The sequence below is a fragment of the Calliopsis andreniformis genome, unplaced genomic scaffold (assembly GCF_051401765.1).
Source record: "Calliopsis andreniformis isolate RMS-2024a unplaced genomic scaffold, iyCalAndr_principal scaffold0015, whole genome shotgun sequence".
Taxonomy (NCBI): domain Eukaryota; kingdom Metazoa; phylum Arthropoda; class Insecta; order Hymenoptera; family Andrenidae; genus Calliopsis; species Calliopsis andreniformis.
In genome coordinates, this window is record NW_027480428.1 from 11,871,946 (window position 1) to 11,886,906 (window position 14,961).

Here is a 14,961-nt window from a genome sequence, read left to right on the forward strand (position 1 = left end):
CAACCTGGGCTTTACCCTAGGGCGTTGTTCCACCAGATGGAATAGTTAGGACCTAAGAAGTCAACGCCAGAAGCATAAAATACGATATAAATACATCAACTTTTCCATCGTATAAAACAAATAATTGTAACCAGTGTGAAAGTAATGGTCATTTCTACGTTCCGGGCAACCTAGGCTTCACTCTAGGTCGTTGCTCCACCAGATCACACAGTTAGGGCCTTAGAAGTCAACGCCCGAAGCATTAAGTACAAAATAAATAGAACAGTTTTTCCATTGCATAAAACGAATAATTGCTACGAGTGTAAAAGTTATGGTCATTTCTACGTTCCGGGCAACCTAGGCTTCACCATAGGCCGTTGTTCCACCAGACGGAATAGTTAGGGCCTAAGAAGTGAACGCCAGAAGCATAAAATGCAATAAAAATACAACAGTTTTTCCATCGTATAGCAGGAATAATTTGCAACCAGTGTGATAGTAGTGGTCATTTCTACGTTCCGGGCAACCTAGGTTTCACTCCAGGGCGTTGCCCCACCAGGTCGAATAGTTACGGCCTAAGAAGTCAACGCCAGAAGCATAAAATACGATAAAGATGCAACAGTTTTTCCATCGTATAAAACGAATAATTGCAGCCAGTGTGAAAGTGATGGTCATTTCTACATTCCGAGCAACCTAGGCTTCACTCTAGGGCGTTGCACCACCAGATCGAATAGTTAGGGCCTTAGAAGTCAACGCCCGAAGCATAAAATACAAAATAAATAGAACAGTTTTTCCATCGTATAAAACGAATACTTGCCACCAGTGTGAAAGTTATGTTCATTTCTACGTTCCGAGCAACCTGGGCTTTACTCTAGCGCGTTGTTCCACCAGATGGAATAGTTAGGGCCTAAGAAGTGAACGCCAGAAGCATAAAATACAATGTAAAGGCAACAGTTTTTCCATCGTATAAAACGAATAATTGCAACCAGTATGAAACTTATGGTCATTTCTACGTACCGGGCAACCTAGGCTTCACTCTAGGGCGTTGGCTCTACCAGATCGAACAGTTAGGGCCTTAGAAGTCAACGCCCGAAGCATAAAATACCAAATAAATAGAACAGTTTTTCCATCGTATAAAACGAATAATTGCTACCAGTGTGAAAGTTATGGTCATTTCTACTTTCCGGGCAACCTAGGCTTCACCCTAGGGCGTTATTCCACCAGATGGAATAGTTAGGGCCTAAGAAGTCAACGCCAGAAGCATAAAATACGATATAAATACAACAGCTTTTCCATCGTATAAAACAAATAATTGCAACCAGTTTGATAGTGATGGTCATTTCTACGTACCGGGCAACCTAGGCTTCACTCTAGGGCGTTGCTCCACCAGATCGAGTAGTTAGGGCCTTAGAAGTCAACGCCCGAAGCATAAAATACAAAATAAACAGAACAGTTTTTCCATCGTATAAAACGAATAATTGTTACCAGTGTGAAAGTTATGGTCATTTCTACTTTCCGGGCAACCTATACTTCACCCTAGGGCGTTGTTCCACCAGATGGAACAGTTAGGGGCTAAGAAGTCAACGCCAGAAGCATAAAATACGATAAAGATGCAACAGTTTTTCCATCGTATAAAACGATTAATTGCAACCAGTGTGAAAGTGATGGTCATTTCTACATTCCGAGCAACCTAGGCTTCACTCTAGGGCGTTGCTCCACCTGATCGAATAGATAGGGCCTTAGAAGTCAACGCCAGAAGCATAAATTCAATAAAAATACAACAGTTTTACATCGTATAACAGGAATAATTTCAAACAGTGTGAATGTAATGGTCATTTCTACGTTCCGGGCCACCTAGGCAACACTCAAGGGCGCTGCACCGGCATATCGAATAGTTAGGGCCTTCGAAGTCAACGCACGAAGCCTAAAATACAATATAAATACATCAGTTTTTCCATACTATAACAAGAATAACCGCAACCAGTGTGAAAGTGACGGCCATTTCTACGTTCCGGGTATCCTAGATATAACTCTGAGGCGTTGATCCACCAGATCGAGTAGTTAGGGCCTAAGAAGTCAACACCAGGAGCATAAAATACAATATAAATACAACGGCTTTTCAATCCTATTACAGGAATAACTGCAACCAGTGTGAAGGTACTGGTCATTTCTACGTTCCGGGCAAGCTAGGCTTCACTCTAGGGCGTTGCTCCACCAGATCGAATAGCTACGGTCTTAGAAGTCAACGCTAGAAGAAAAAAATACAATAAAAGTACAACAGTTTTTCCATCGTATAACAGGAATAACTGCAACCAGTGTGAAAGTACTGGTTATTTCTACGTTCCGGGCAACCGAGGCTTCCACTAGGGCGTAGTTCCAGCAGATCCAATTGTTAGGGCCTTAGAAGTCAACGCCAGAAGCATAAAATACAAAATAAATACAACAGTTTTTCCATCGTATAAAACGAATAATTGCAACCAGTTTGAAAGTGATGGTCATATCTACGTTGCGGGCAACCTAGGCTTCACTCTAGGGCGCTGTTCCACCAGATCCAATTGCTAGGGCCTTAGAGGTCAACGTCAGAAGCATAAAATACAAAATAGATGCAACAGTTTTTCCATCGTATGAAACGAATAATAGCAACCAGTGTTAAAGTTATGGTCATCTCTGCATTACGGGCAACCTAGGCTTCACTCTAATGCGTTGCTCCACCAGATCGAATAGTTAGGGCCTCAGAAGTCAACGCCAGAAGCATAAAACACAATATCAATACAACAGTTTTGACACCGTATAAAATGAATTATTGCAAACAGTGTGAAAGTAATGGTCACTTCTACGTTCCGGGTAACCTAGGCTTCACTCTGGGGCGTTGCTCCACCAGATCGAATAGCTAGGGACTTAGAAGTCAACGCCAGAAGCATAAAATACAATAGAAATGCAACAGTTTTTCCATCGTATAACAGGAATGATTGCAACCAGTGTGAAGGTAATGGTCATTTCTACGTTCCGGGCAACCTATGCTTCACACTAGGCCGTTTCCCCACCAGATCGAAAAGCTAGGGACTTAGAATTCAATTCTAGAAGCATAAAATACATTAAAAATACAACAGTTTTTCATCGTATAACAGGAATAATTTCAAGCTGTGTGAAAGCAATGGTCATTTCTACGTTCCGGGCAACCTAGGCTACACTCTGCTGCGTTGCTCCACCAGATCGGATAGTTAGGACCTTAGAAGTCAGCGTCCGAAGCATAAAATACCAAATAAATACAACAGTTTTTCGATCGTATAAAATGAATAATTGCAAACATTGTGAAAGTAATGGTCATTTCTACGTTCCGGGCAGCCTAGGTGTCACACTAGCGCGTTGCTCCACCACATCTAATAGCTACGGCCTTAGAAGTCAACGCCAGAAGAATAAAACACAATAAAGGTGCAACAGCTTTTCCATCGTATAAAACGAATAATTGCAACCAGTGTGAAAGTTATGGTCATTTCTACTTTCCGGGCAATCTAGGCTTCACTCTAGGGCGTTGCTCCACCAGATCAATCAGTTACGGCCTCAGAAGTCAACGCCCGAAGCATAAAATGCAAAATTAATACAACAGCTTTTCCATTGTATAAAACGAATAATTGCTACCAGTTTAAAAGTTATGGTCATTACTACGTTCCGGGCAACCTAGGCTTTATTTTAGGGCGTTGCTCCACCAGATCGAATAGCTAGGGCCTTAGAAGTCAACGCCCGAAGCATAAAATACAAAATAAATAGAACAGTTTTTCCATCGTATAAAACGAATAATTGCTACCAGTGTGAAAGTTATGGTCATTGCTACGTTCCGGGCAACCTAGGCTTCACTCCAGGGCGTTGTTCCACCAGATGGAATAGTTAGGGCCTAAGAAGACAACTCCAGAAGCATAAAATACGATATAAATACAACAGTTTTTCCATCGTATAAAACGAATAATTGCAGCCAGTGTGAAAGTGATGGTCATTTCTACATTCCGAGCAACCTAGGCTTCACTCTAGGGCGTTGCACCACCAGATCGAATAGTTAGGGCCTTAGAAGTCAACGCCCGAAGCATAAAATACAAAATAAATAGAACAGTTTTTCCATCGTATAAAACGAATACTTGCCACCAGTGTGAAAGTTATGTTCATTTCTACGTTCCGAGCAACCTGGGCTTTACTCTAGCGCGTTGTTCCACCAGATGGAATAGTTAGGGCCTAAGAAGTGAACGCCAGAAGCATAAAATACAATGTAAATACAACAGTTTTTCCATCGTATAAAACGAATAATTGCAACCAGTATGAAACTTATGGTCATTTCTACGTACCGGGCAACCTAGGCTTCACTCTAGGGCGTTGGCTCTACCAGATCGAACAGTTAGGGCCTTAGAAGTCAACGCCCGAAGCATAAAATACCAAATAAATAGAACAGTTTTTCCATCGTATAAAACGAATAATTGCTACCAGTGTGAAAGTTATGGTCATTTCTACTTTCCGGGCAACCTAGGCTTCACCCTAGGGCGTTGTTCCACCAGATGGAATAGTTAGGGCCTAAGAAGTCAACGCCAGAAGCATAAAATACGATATAAATACAACAGCTTTTCCATCGTATAAAACAAATAATTGCAACCAGTTTGATAGTGATGGTCATTTCTACGTACCGGGCAACCTAGGCTTCACTCTAGGGCGTTGCTCCACCAGATCGAGTAGTTAGGGCCTTAGAAGTCAACGCCCGAAGCATAAAATACAAAATAAACAGAACAGTTTTTCCATCGTATAAAACGAATAATTGCTACCAGTGTGAAAGTTATGGTCATTTCTACTTTCCGGGCAACCTATACTTCACCCTAGGGCGTTGTTCCACCAGATGGAACAGTTAGGGGCTAAGAAGTCAACGCCAGAAGCATAAAATACGATAAAGATGCAACAGTTTTTCCATCGTATAAAACGATTAATTGCAACCAGTGTGAAAGTGATGGTCATTTCTACATTCCGAGCAACCTAGGCTTCACTCTAGGGCGTTGCTCCACCTGATCGAATAGATAGGGCCTTAGAAGTCAACGCCAGAAGCATAAATTCAATAAAAATACAACAGTTTTACATCGTATAACAGGAATAATTTCAAACAGTGTGAATGTAATGGTCATTTCTACGTTCCGGGCCACCTAGGCAACACTCAAGGGCGCTGCACCGGCATATCGAATAGTTAGGGCCTTCGAAGTCAACGCACGAAGCCTAAAATACAATATAAATACATCAGTTTTTCCATACTATAACAAGAATAACCGCAACCAGTGTGAAAGTGACGGCCATTTCTACGTTCCGGGTATCCTAGATATAACTCTGAGGCGTTGATCCACCAGATCGAGTAGTTAGGGCCTAAGAAGTCAACACCAGGAGCATAAAATACAATATAAATACAACAGCTTTTCAATCCTATTACAGGAATAACTGCAACCAGTGTGAAGGTACTGGTCATTTCTACGTTCCGGGCAAGCTAGGCTTCACTCTAGGGCGTTGCTCCACCAGATCGAATAGCTACGGTCTTAGAAGTCAACGCTAGAAGAAAAAAATACAATAAAAGTACAACAGTTTTTCCATCGTATAACAGGAATAAATGCAACCAGTGTGAAAGTACTGGTTATTTCTACGTTCCGGGCAACCGAGGCTTCCACTAGGGCGTAGTTCCAGCAGATCCAATTGTTAGGGCCTTAGAAGTCAACGCCAGAAGCATAAAATACAAAATAAATACAACAGTTTTTCCATCGTATAAAACGAATAATTGCAACCAGTTTGAAAGTGATGGTCATATCTACGTTGCGGGCAACCTAGGCTTCACTCTAGGGCGTTGTTCCACCAGATCCAATTGCTAGGGCCTTAGAGGTCAACGTCAGAAGCATAAAATACAAAATAGATGCAACAGTTTTTCCATCGTATGAAACGAATAATAGCATCCAGTGTGAAAGTTATGGTCATCTCTGCATTACGGGCAACCTAGGCTTCACTCTAATGCGTTGCTCCACCAGATCGAATAGTTAGGGCCTCAGAAGTCAACGCCAGAAGCATAAAACACAATATCAATACAACAGTTTTGACACCGTATAAAATGAATTATTGCAAACAGTGTGAAAGTAATGGTCACTTCTACGTTCCGGGTAACCTAGGCTTCACTCTGGGGCGTTGCTCCACCAGATCGAATAGCTAGGGACTTAGAAGTCAATTCTAGAAGCATAAAATACAATAGAAATGCAACAGTTTTTCATCGTATAACAGGAATAATTTCAAGCTGTGTGAAAGCAATGGTCATTTCTACGTTCCGGGCAACCTAGGCTGCACTCTGCTGCGTTGCTCAACCAGATCGGATAGTTAGGACCTTAGAAGTCAGCGCCCGAAGCATAAAATACCAAATAAATACAACAGTTTTTCGATCGTATAAAATGAATAATTGCAAACATTGTGAAAGTAATGGTCATTTCTACGTTCCGGGCAGCCTAGGTGTCACACTAGCGCGTTGCTCCACCACATCTAATAGCTACGGCCTTAGAAGTCAACGCCAGAAGAATAAAACACAATAAAGGTGCAACAGCTTTTCCATCGTATAAAACGAATAATTGCAACCAGTGTGAAAGTTATGGTCATTTCTACTTTCCGGGCAATCTAGGCTTCACTCTAGGGCGTTGCTCCACCAGATCAATCAGTTACGGCCTCAGAAGTCAACGCCCGAAGCATAAAATGCAAAATTAATACAACAGCTTTTCCATTGTATAAAACGAATAATTGCTACCAGTTTAAAAGTTATGGTCATTACTACGTTCCGGGCAACCTAGGCTTCATTTTAGGGCGTTGCTCCACCAGATCGAATAGCTAGGGCCTTAGAAGTCAACGCCCGAAGCATAAAATACAAAATAAATAGAACAGTTTTTCCATCGTATAAAACGAATAATTGCTACCAGTGTGAAAGTTATGGTCATTGCTACGTTCCGGGCAACCTAGGCTTCACTCCAGGGCGTTGTTCCACCAGATGGAATAGTTAGGGCCTAAGAAGACAACTCCAGAAGCATAAAATACGATATAAATACAACAGTTTTTCCATCGTATAAAACGAATAATTGCAGCCAGTGTGAAAGTGATGGTCATTTCTACATTCCGAGCAACCTAGGCTTCACTCTAGGGCGTTGCACCACCAGATCGAATAGTTAGGGCCTTAGAAGTCAACGCCCGAAGCATAAAATACAAAATAAATAGAACAGTTTTTCCATCGTATAAAACGAATACTTGCCACCAGTGTGAAAGTTATGTTCATTTCTACGTTCCGAGCAACCTGGGCTTTACTCTAGCGCGTTGTTCCACCAGATGGAATAGTTGGGGCCTAAGAAGTGAACGCCAGAAGCATAAAATACAATGTAAATACAACAGTTTTTCCATCGTATAAAACGAATAATTGCAACCAGTATGAAACTTATGGTCATTTCTACGTACCGGGCAACCTAGGCTTCACTCTAGGGCGTTGGCTCTACCAGATCGAACAGTTAGGGCCTTAGAAGTCAACGCCCGAAGCATAAAATACCAAATAAATAGAACAGTTTTTCCATCGTATAAAACGAATAATTGCTACCAGTGTGAAAGTTATGGTCATTTCTACTTTCCGGGCAACCTAGGCTTCACCCTAGGGCGTTGTTCCACCAGATGGAATAGTTAGGGCCTAAGAAGTCAACGCCAGAAGCATAAAATACGATATAAATACAACAGCTTTTCCATCGTATAAAACAAATAATTGCAACCAGTTTGATAGTGATGGTCATTTCTACGTACCGGGCAACCTAGGCTTCACTCTAGGGCGTTGCTCCACCAGATCGAGTAGTTAGGGCCTTAGAAGTCAACGCCCGAAGCATAAAATACAAAATAAACAGAACAGTTTTTCCATCGTATAAAACGAATAATTGCTACCAGTGTGAAAGTTATGGTCATTTCTACTTTCCGGGCAACCTATACTTCACCCTAGGGCGTTGTTCCACCAGATGGAACAGTTAGGGGCTAAGAAGTCAACGCCAGAAGCATAAAATACGATAAAGATGCAACAGTTTTTCCATCGTATAAAACGATTAATTGCAACCAGTGTGAAAGTGATGGTCATTTCTACATTCCGAGCAACCTAGGCTTCACTCTAGGGCGTTGCTCCACCTGATCGAATAGATAGGGCCTTAGAAGTCAACGCCAGAAGCATAAATTCAATAAAAATACAACAGTTTTACATCGTATAACAGGAATAATTTCAAACAGTGTGAATGTAATGGTTATTTCTACGTTCCGGGCCACCTAGGCAACACTCAAGGGCGCTGCACCGGCATATCGAATAGTTAGGGCCTTCGAAGTCAACGCACGAAGCCTAAAATACAATATAAATACATCAGTTTTTCCATACTATAACAAGAATAACCGCAACCAGTGTGAAAGTGACGGCCATTTCTACGTTCCGGGTATCCTAGATATAACTCTGAGGCGTTGATCCACCAGATCGAGTAGTTAGGGCCTAAGAAGTCAACACCAGGAGCATAAAATACAATATAAATACAACAGCTTTTCAATCCTATTACAGGAATAACTGCAACCAGTGTGAAGGTACTGGTCATTTCTACGTTCCGGGCAAGCTAGGCTTCACTCTAGGGCGTTGCTCCACCAGATCGAATAGCTACGGTCTTAGAAGTCAACGCTAGAAGAAAAAAATACAATAAAAGTACAACAGTTTTTCCATCGTATAACAGGAATAACTGCAACCAGTGTGAAAGTACTGGTTATTTCTACGTTCCGGGCAACCGAGGCTTCCACTAGGGCGTAGTTCCAGCAGATCCAATTGTTAGGGCCTTAGAAGTCAACGCCAGAAGCATAAAATACAAAATAAATACAACAGTTTTTCCATCGTATAAAACGAATAATTGCAACCAGTTTGAAAGTGATGGTCATATCTACGTTGCGGGCAACCTAGGCTTCACTCTAGGGCGTTGTTCCACCAGATCCAATTGCGAGGGCCTTAGAGGTCAACGTCAGAAGCATAAAATACAAAATAGATGCAACAGTTTTTCCATCGTATGAAACGAATAATAGCAACCAGTGTGAAAGTTATGGTCATCTCTGCATTACGGGCAACCTAGGCTTCACTCTAATGCGTTGCTCCACCAGATCGAATAGTTAGGGCCTCAGAAGTCAACGCCAGAAGCATAAAACACAATATCAATACAACAGTTTTGACACCGTATAAAATGAATTATTGCAAACAGTGTGAAAGTAATGGTCACTTCTACGTTCCGGGTAACCTAGGCTTCACTCTGGGGCGTTGCTCCACCAGATCGAATAGCTAGGGACTTAGAAGTCAACGCCAGAAGCATAAAATACAATAGAAATGCAACAGTTTTTCCATCGTATAACAGGAATGATTGCAACCAGTGTGAAGGTAATGGTCATTTCTACGTTCCGGGCAACCTATGCTTCACACTAGGCCGTTTCCCCACCAGATCGAAAAGCTAGGGACTTAGAATTCAATTCTAGAAGCATAAAATACATTAAAAATACAACAGTTTTTCATCGTATAACAGGAATAATTTCAAGCTGTGTGAAAGCAATGGTCATTTCTACGTTCCGGGCAACCTAGGCTGCACTCTGCTGCGTTGCTCAACCAGATCGGATAGTTAGGACCTTAGAAGTCAGCGCCCGAAGCATAAAATACCAAATAAATGCAACAGTTTTTCGATCGTATAAAATGAATAATTGCAAACATTGTGAAAGTAATGGTCATTTCTACGTTCCGGGCAGCCTAGGTGTCACACTAGCGCGTTGCTCCACCACATCTAATAGCTACGGCCTTAGAAGTCAACGCCAGAAGAATAAAACACAATAAAGGTGCAACAGCTTTTCCATCGTATAAAACGAATAATTGCAACCAGTGTGAAAGTTATGGTCATTTCTACTTTCCGGGCAATCTAGGCTTCACTCTAGGGCGTTGCTCCACCAGATCAATCAGTTACGGCCTCAGAAGTCAACGCCCGAAGCATAAAATGCAAAATTAATACAACAGCTTTTCCATTGTATAAAACGAATAATTGCTACCAGTTTAAAAGTTATGGTCATTACTACGTTCCGGGCAACCTAGGCTTCATTTTAGGGCGTTGCTCCACCAGATCGAATAGCTAGGGCCTTAGAAGTCAACGCCCGAAGCATAAAATACAAAATAAATAGAACAGTTTTTCCATCGTATAAAACGAATAATTGCTACCAGTGTGAAAGTTATGGTCATTGCTACGTTCCGCGCAACCTAGGCTTCACCCAAGGGCGTTGTTCCACCAGATGGAATAGTTAGGGCCTAAGAAGACAACTCCAGAAGCATAAAATACGATATAAATACAACAGCTTTTCCATCGTATAAAACGAATAATTGCAACCAGTGTGAATTTAATGGTCATTTCTACGTTCCGGGACACCTAGGCTTCACTCTAGGGCGTTGCTCCACCAGATGGAATAGTTAGGGCCTTAGAAATCAACGCCAGAAGCATAAAATGCAATAAAAATACAACAGTTTTTCCATCGTGTAGCAGGAATAATTTGCAACCAGTGTGATAGTAGTGGTCATTTCTACGTTCCGGGCAACCTAGGCTGCACTCTGCTGCGTTGCTCCACCAGATCGGATAGTTAGGACCTTAGAAGTCAGCGCCAGAAGCATAACATACAATATAAATACAACAGTTTTTCCATCGTATAGCATTAATAATTGCAACCAGTGTGAAACTACTGGTCATTTCTACGTTCCGGGCAACCTAGGCTTCCACTAGGGCATTGTTCCAGCAGATCCAATCGTTAGCGCCTTAGAAGTCAACGCCAGAAGCATAAAATACAAAACAAATACAACAGTTTTTCCATCGTATAAAACGAATAATTGCAACCGGTGTGAAAGGTATGGTCATTTCTACTTTCCGGGCAACCTAGGCTTAAGACTAGGGCGTTGGTCCACCATATCGAATTGTTAGGGCCTTACAAGTCAACGCCCGAAGCATAAAATCAAATATAAATGCATCAGTTTTGCCATCGTATAAAATGAATTATTGCAGACAGTGTGAAAGTAATGGTCATTTCTACTTTCCGGGCAACCTAGGCTTCACTCTGGGGCGTTGCTCCACTAGACCGAATAGCTATGGACTTAGAATTCAACACCAGAAGCATAAAATACAATAAAAATACAACAGTTTTTCCATCGTATAACAGGAATGATTGCAACCAGTGTGAAGGTAATGGTCATTTCTACGTTCCGGGGAACCTATGCTTCACACTAGGCCGTTTCCCCACCAGATCGAAAAGCTAGGGACTTAGAATTCAATTCTAGAAGCATAAAATACATTAAAAACACAACAGTTTTTCATCGTATAACAGGAATAATTTCAAGCTGTGTGAAAGCAATGGTCATTTCTACGTTCCGGGCAACCTAGGCTGCACTCTGCTGCGTTGCTCCACCAGATCGGATAGTTAGGACCTTAGAAGTCAGCGCCCGAAGCATAAAATACCAAATAAATACAACATTTTTTCGATCGTATAAAATGAATAATTGCAAACATTGTGAAAGTAATGGTCATTTCTACGTTCCGGGCAGCCTAGGTGTCACACTAGCGCGTTGCTCCACCACATCTAATAGCTACGGCCTTAGAAGTCAACGCCAGAAGAATAAAACACAATAAAGGTGCAACAGCTTTTCCATCGTATAAAACGAATAATTGCAACCAGTGTGAAAGTTATGGTCATTTCTACTTTCCGGGCAATCTAGGCTTCACTCTAGGGCGTTGCTCCACCAGATCAATCAGTTACGGCCTCAGAAGTCAACGCCCTAAGCATAAAATGCAAAATTAATACAACAGCTTTTCCATTGTATAAAACGAATAATTGCTACCAGTGTAAAAGTTATGGTCATTACTACGTTCCGGGCGACCTAGGCTTCATTTTAGGGCGTTGCTCCACCAGATCGTATAGCTAGAGACTTAGAATTAAACGCCAGAAGCATAGAATACAATAAAAATACAACAGTTTTTCCATCGTAAAACAGGAATAATTGCAACCAGTGTGAAGGTAATGGTCATTTCTACGTTCCGGGCAACCTAGGCTTCACTCTAGAGTGTTGTTCCACCAGATCGAATAGTTAGGGCCTAAGAAGTGAACGACAGAAGCATAAAATACAATATAAATACAACAGTTTTTACATCGTATAAAATGAATAATTGCAAACATTGTGAAAGTAATGGTCATTTCTACGTTCCGGGCAGCCTAGGTGTCACTCTAGTGCCTTGCTCCACCACATCTAATAGCTACGGCCTTAGAAGTCAACGCCAGAAGAATAAAACACAATAAAGATGCAACAGCTTTTCCATTGTACAAAACGAATAATTGCTACCAGTGTAAAAGTTATGGTCATTACTACGTTCCGGGCAACCTAGGCTTCATTCTAGGGCGTTGCTCCACCAGATCGAATAGCTAGGGCCTTAGAAGTCAGCGCCGGAAGCATAAAATACAAAATTAATAGAACAGTTTTTCCATCCTATAAAACGAATAATTGCTACCAGTGTGAAAGTTATGGTCATTGCTACGTTCCGCGCAACCTAGGCTTCACCCAAGAGCGTTGTTCCACCAGATGGAATAGTTAGGGCCTAAGAAGACAACTCCAGAAGCATAAAATACGATATAAATACAACAGCTTTTCCATCGTATAAAACGTATAATTGCTACCAGTGTAAAAGTTATGGTCATTACTACGTTCCGGGCAACCTAGGATTCATTCTAGGGCGTTGCTCCACCAGATCGAATAGTTAGGGCCATAGAAGTCAACGCCAGAAGCATAAAATACGATAAAGATGCAACAGTTTTTCCATCGTATAAAACGAATAATTTCAACCAGTGTGAAATTTATGGTCATTCCTACATTCCGAGCAACCTAGACCTCACTCTAGAGCGTTGCTCCACCAGATCGAATAGTTAGGTCCTTAGAAGTCAACGCCAGAAGCATAAAATACGACATAAATACAACAGTTTGTCCATCGTAGAACAGGAATAATTGCAACCAGTGTGAAAGTTATGGTCATTTCTGCGTTCCGGGCAACCTAGGCTTCACTCTAGGTCGTTGCTCCACCAGATCAAACAGTTAGGGCCTTAGAAGTAAACGCCCGAAGCATAAAATACAAAATAAATGGAACAGTTTTTCCATTGTATAAAACGAATAATTGCTACCAGTGTGAAAGTTATGGTCACTTCTACGTTCCGGGCAACCTAGGCTTCACCCTAGAGCGTTGTTCCACCAGATCGAATTGTTAGGGCCTAAGAAGTGACCGACAGAAGCATAAAATACAATATAAATACAACAGTCTTTTCATTCTATAAAACAAATAATTGCAACCAGTATGAAAGTTGTGGTCATTTCTTCTTTCCGGGCAGCCTAGGATTCAATCTAGGGCGTTGCTCCAACAGACTGAATAGTTACGGCCCTAGAAGTCAATGCCCGAAGCATAAAATACAATATAAATACAACAGCTTTTCCACCGTATAAAACGAACAATTGCTGCCAGTGTGAAAGTTATGGTCATTTCTACGTACCGGGCAACCAAGGCTTCACCCTAGGGCGTTGTTCCACCAGATGGAATTGTTAGGGCCTAACAAGTCAACGCCAGAAGCATAAAATACGATATAAATACAACAGCTTTTCCATCGTATAAAACAAATAATTGCAACCAATTTGATAGTGATGGTCATTTCTACGTACCGGGCAACCTAGGCTTCACTCTAGGGCGTTGCTCCACCAGATCGAGTAGTTAGGGCCTTAGAAGTCAACGCCCGAAGCATAAAATACATAATAAACAGAACAGTTTTTCCATCGTATAAAACGAATAATTGCTACCAGTGTGAAAGTTATGGTCATTTCTACTTTCCGGGCAACCTATACTTCACCCTAGGGCTTTGTTCCACCAGATGGAACAGTTAGGGCCTAAGAAGTCAACGCCAGAAGCATAAAATACGATAAAGATGCAACAGTTTTTCCATCGTATAAAACGAATAATTGCAACCAGTGTGAAAGTTATGGTCATTTCTACATTCCGAGCAACCTAGGCTTCACTCTAGGGCGTTGCTCCACCAGATCGAATAGATAGGGCCTTAGAAGTCAACGCCCGAAGCATAAAATACCAAATAAATAGAACAGTTTTTCCATCGTATAAAACGAATAATTGCTACCAGTGTGAAAGTTATGGTCATTTCTACTTTCCGGGCAACCTAGGCTTCACCCTAGGGCGTGGTTCCTCCACATGGAATAGTTAGGGCCTAAGAAGTCAACGCCAGAAGCATAAAATACGATATAAATACAACAGCTTTTCCATCGTAGAAAACAAATAATTGCAACCAGTTTGATAGTGATGGTCATTTCTACGTACCGGGCAACCTAGGCTTCACTCTAGGGCGTTGCTCCACCAGATCGAATAGTTAGGGCCTTAGAAGTCAACGCCCGAAGCATAAAATATAAAATAAATAGAACAGTTTTTCCATCGTATAAAACGAATAATTGCTACCAGTGTGAAAGTTATGGTCATTTCTACTTTCCGGGCAACCTAGACTTAACCCTAGGGCGTTGTTCCACCAGATGGAACAGTTAGAGCCTAAGAAGTCAACGCCAGAAGCATAAAAAACGATATAAATGCAACAGCTTTTCCATGGTATAAAACGAATAATTGCAACCAGTGTGGAAGTTATGGTCATTTCTACGTTCCGGGCAACCTAGGCTTCACTCTAGGGCGGTGCTTCACCAAATCGAATAGCTAGGGCCTTAGAAGTCAATGCCCGAAGCATAAAATACAAAATAAATAGAACAGTTTTTCCACCGTATAAAACGAACAATTGCTGCCAGTGTGAAAGTTATGGACATTTCTACGTTCCGCGCAACCTGGGCTTTACCCTAGGGCGTTGTTC